The following is a 5,339-nucleotide window of genomic DNA, read 5'->3' as shown; positions in this document are numbered from 1 at the left end:
AATAGCTCTGAGTGGTGTCAGCTGTCCCCACTGAGTCCAGTGAGGTGTCGACTCTGAAGCCGAATGATGATGTTTTAAGTGGTGCACTGCTTTCACGTACTTTGAGCCTGTTGTTATGTGCCACACTGGTGCATGCAGTCACCATAATTGAGTGTGCAAACTGGGTAACCATTTATACAAATGGCTAAATAAGCAAAGGGCAGAAATAGCACCAGTCCAAAACATTGCTGCGTTGATTTCCTCTCCCAAGAGTAACTTGATTAAATGTTTCGTTAAAGATTTAGCTACAGCATGTCTACCCTCAATCCTTCCATTATCCAGGAGAGACCAGCTGTGGCTTGAGAGGGGTACAGGATGTGACCTGCTTTTGCAGCCTTGCACCATCCCTTAAAATGTAATATGGTCCTCCTGGCAGAATCGGTTTGACACGCCCAAGGTTGATGAGTTGTGTGTGTGAGCGTGTGTGTAATTGTGGGTACGGATGGGTGAGTGAGTGAGTGCAGATATGTCTGTCACTTGAGAACAGAAGTACCTTCTGGAGAGCTCAGAAGTATTTTTATGATACACAGAGGTACATGATCTTTCTATATGCACACATGCGTCTACCCAACCCTACACCCATCTACACGCATTCCCTGCAGACTCGCACACGACCATCCCTGCACAGCAGAACAGAAGGCAAGACCTGCATGTTGCAACGAGAAGAACATGATTGCAGTGGGGCTGAGTCAGGGAGACCTTAGCAGGGCAGAGGGATACGCACAACTGTGGCTGGGTTGAGTCGGTGAACCCTCCTTGCTGCAGTGGACGGGGATGTGTGGCTGGGTTGAGTGGTGAGGCGGGAGGAATATTGCTGTCGATAGATTTCATTAATCTTCCCTCTATTTGCAAGCGGCTGCAGCCTGGGTGCTTGCTATCGCTCTGCTATTCTTCATTTGACAGCACTCCTCTGCTTTCCCAGAAAATACTCGCTGTGTGAGCCAAGCCCCTGGAAATAGCCACGGCCTTTCGTGGCGGAGGGTGTTGCATGCCCATGCCAGCGGGGCAGGATATTTTAACCGTCGCTTGTCAGCACCAGCAGATTAGTGAGTAGTGTCTCAAAAACTAACACTTCTAAAGCTCAGATAAGGTGCTCAGGCTACAGGGAAGGAGCCTGTGCTCATGCTTTCGATAAGCCCAGCTGTCAGCTGCACATTCACACCTCCCCTGTCGCATTAGGCACCCCAGGGCTCTGTATTTCACAATCGTCGCTAGCTACCAAAGCCCCATCCCAGGGGTGCCCGACCTTTTATGCTGCTGCTCTTACCGAGCATTACGCAAGGCCCCTCCAGTTGCACGGCTTGTGTCCTTGTGGTGACATTGAGGTGGCTGCTGGTGGTCGCTCATTTGTGGACCTTTCCCATCCAACCTGGCGCGTGCTCTGTGCCTAGCAACATCCCTTGGGACACGCTCCCTGGCTGGCTAGAAAGAGAGTGTTTGGAAGAGCAGGGTGTTTAGCAATCACATCCTTTAAGTTTGATTTTCTTAGGCTGTGTCTGCACTATGGACTGCCACAGGCAGCGGGATCGATGCTCGCATTCTCCACCAAATTTGTTACCCGCGCAAAATTCTCTGTCACTTGCATACTCTAGGGCACCCACCTCTACCTAGTTCCTAGGGCTCAAGGCGTAACCCGGTTAATTTAGGCACCCCCACCCTTTCCCAGTTCTTAGGGCTCCAGGTGAAAGGCACCTAACTTTACCCTTCCATGGGCTCTGGGCTCTACTCCTCCAGGCTCTACTCCTCTGGGTAAACACCCATTCCCTGTGGACTCAGGGCTTAATCTTTTGTGGGTTTACAGTGTCTTTTACCAGTGAAAGAGCCTTACACAGTAATATCCTACTTAACCACTACCTAACAATCACCAAAACAGAATGCACACACAACACATACGATGCTATGTTGCCAGACACCAACGGAAGGGGATTTTTCTGTCATTATAGGAACACCACCTCCCCAAACAAAGAAGTTAGGTATGTCAGCGGAGGCATTCTTCCATTGCATCTACACTGGGGGTTCAGTCCACATAGGTATGCTAGGCAAGGGTGTGGTTTTTGCACACCCCTGACTGATGTAGCTATGTAGACCTAACTTTTCAGTGTAGACCAAGCCTTAAAGTCTGTGTCTACTTCAGCTATACTAGTATAGTTAAAGCAATTCAGCTCCTTAGTGTTGATGCAGTTACCCTGTCATAGGAATAAACTATCCTGGTGTAAGGGCTTGTCTACCCAGAGAAATTAATTTGGATTACGGTAAGGTGTGAATTAAAAGTGCAATAGCTATTCCTGATTAACTCCCACTGTGGATACTCTTGTTGTGGAATAACTCCCAGTGTAGACAAGCCCTTTGGTACCTTTTATACTGGTATAACTGCATCCAGACTGGGGGCTGTACCAGTATAACTATTTTGGTAAAAAATCATGCCCCTATTGGAAATCGTTCTACTGATGCAAAAACTGTGTGTAGACCAGGCTTAGGCTGAGGGCAACAAGGAGCTAAAGGGCTACTCCCAAAAGAGCACATGTGTTTCCTCCATCACATATTGCATCCGCTCCAGCTTGTGAAATGGCAGCTCCTTGAAAGGAAAAGAAACGGGAAACAAAATTGCAGATTGCATAAATTTATCCTTATTCGCACTGCGGTAATAGCTTGGGTCTCCGTTCCCGCTGTGCTAACAACGGTACCAACATAGAACAGTCCTTGCCCCCATAGCGACACCAATTCTGGGTAGCACATTGGTCATAGCGCGTTTCTTAACCATGTTGAAGACCATGAGATGGCTACATTTCAGAGGTGCTGCATTTACAAAGAACAGAGTCCCTGTCCTGAGAACACAAGCTAGTGCAGAGGTGACTGATGAAAGACCAGCATGAAGACATTACTAAAAGGCTTGAAGTAACAGGTGGGGCTCCTGAAGGCCTTACAGGAGAAGGAAATACAGTCATTGGGAAGTTCTTCTGTGCACAGGGGCTACCAGGATCTAGGCTGGTAGTGGAGAAATGGATCAAGAGGACAGTAAGTGTAGAGGCCAAGCCGCACATTCTGTAAATCGGGCCCCTTTAGCGGGTTTTAAGTTGGACTCTAAAAACCACCTTTGAAAATCTTGGGGAGAATTTATAGAGATCACAGACCATAAGATTCTCAGATCTCTGGACCTCCCATTAAATACTCACTAGAGCACCTACCCTTTGGAAGGGCTCAATGACCGGCCAAGCAGGCTGGGCTGTCAACATGAGATCGCGTTCCCTCCCACAGAGCCCTTGTGGAAATCTGAAAACAGAGTTCTAAGCTTTAAACCCTTACTTGTGTTTCAGCAGAAGGTGTGGCATTGTGCTGGCCTTGCTTTGTGCAGCTAAAGGAAGCCATGAGCACAGCGAACCCCTGAGACATGGAGTGTTCGCAGCCTCTCTCACCCATCTGGAATTCCTTACATAGCAGCTGCCTCGCTTGACCAATGGGTTTTCTGTTTTTTTTTCACCATGTTGCCTTCTGAGGGATAACGCATTTTTGAGTGTTGAAGTGTGAAGACCAGTGTGAGCCATGACATCATTATCTCAGGCAGAGCAGGAAATGACCAAGAGGTACCGGTCTGAACCCTGAGGACAGTGAGAGAAGGGACCTGAGATAGCAACATTCCTTACACCTATCTAGGTCAGATACATATTGCAAGTGTAATGGTCCAAGGAAATCTTTGACATTTTGGCACACAGAGTGCTATTTCAGTGCAGAGGAACAGTTTGATATGGGTGGCTGTGTTCAATTTAGGGTGAAAATCTGCTATCTGATACTCCGAGTCTGTTTGTTTGTGAGAGAGTCGGAGCTGTCAATGGAAAATAATGAATAAACTGGAAGTAAAACATTCCAACCGAGGGGCTCCAGATCTGACCGCTTCTCCCGTCGACCCAGCGCGGTGTCGACACCGCAGTAAATCAGCCTAAGCTACGGCGACTCGTTGTGTAACTTACGTCGACTTAACCCCATAGTGTAGACCTGCCCTCAAGTTTGGGAGGTGGGATGTGAAAAGACTGACATTCAGGGAAAAAAAACCCACTGTGGGAATGTTATTTCTGAGCAAAAATATTCTTGATTTTGCAATACAAATTATTTACGAGCATCTCATCATAAATGGCTATTTAAAGCCATTAAAAAACCCAGGTCACTTGGCCAGGCTCCAGTAGGCCCTGAGTCTCCTCTCCCTGGCGTAAATCAGGAGTAAGTCCATTTTAGTCCATTGAATTACTCCTGGGTAAAGCTGATGTAAGTCAGAAGGGAATCAGGCCCATAGAGAAGCCAAGTTTGTAAAAGAAAATATTCCTGAGGTTTTGCTCAACAGGTTCCAAAGCCCTTGGCTTATTTTGCAAACAGCATCAGAGCAATGGGGTTTGTCATGGCCTTGACAAACCTACAGCCTTGATTATATCAGCCCTTCACAGCCTTCTTTTCACACCTCTTGGCATCCTTCATTATAGGCCCAGCTTGAACTCCAACAATGCAAACTCGGTGTTGACTCGCTGTTAGGGTAATCACCAATTCTTTACCCTCCTAAATGCGGGAGCATGACTCTGTATTGCTATTTTCCCCTAGTCTCTTGTATTGGGTCCTTCGTTGTGATTGAGAGGCTTGTTCCATTAGAAACTTCAAATGCTTATGGGTCTGTTACTCCACGATGTGATGAGAAGTGGGGAGGGTGAGTGATTTAGGCATTGGCTCTGACAGCTGGAAACTCCTGGCTCTTACGTGGAGCTTGTCTACATGGGGATACCTATGAAAATGAATCCAAATTAACTAAAGGTGTGAATTTGAAATGGATTAGTTAAACCACATTAAATCCCTGTGTGGATGCTTGTCAGAATGAAAGTGGCCTTAGCTTAATTCACAACTAATTTAAATTCACTTCAAATACATACCTCTAGTTGATTCAGATTACTTTTGCTGGATGTCCCTATGTAGACAAGCCCTTATTTTCCCTCTGTGGCCTGGATAGGTCATTTTCCTTCTTTGCTTCCATTACCCCATCAGTAACATGGGGCTGATCCTTATCTATTTACCTACCTCACATGGGTGTTATGGGGAGCAATTAATGTCTGTGCATTTTAATCATGAAACAGGGCAGAGTATTATTGCACCATTTGACCAGGTGATGAATTGACGCATCACTGGTTGACTTCCAAGGGAAAACCAGGCAACTGCTGGTGATCAGTGGATCTTCTGTTAGAATAGACTTAGAGAGACTGCTGCTGTGGAGGCCTTCTTCAGCAGCTGATGGGATCTCATGCACCACCTGGCTGCCATGGTGCATG

Source organism: Lepidochelys kempii, chromosome 18 (genome assembly GCF_965140265.1).
Source record: "Lepidochelys kempii isolate rLepKem1 chromosome 18, rLepKem1.hap2, whole genome shotgun sequence".
Classification (NCBI taxonomy): Eukaryota; Metazoa; Chordata; order Testudines; family Cheloniidae; genus Lepidochelys; species Lepidochelys kempii.
This window is presented reverse-complemented; position numbering follows the sequence as displayed.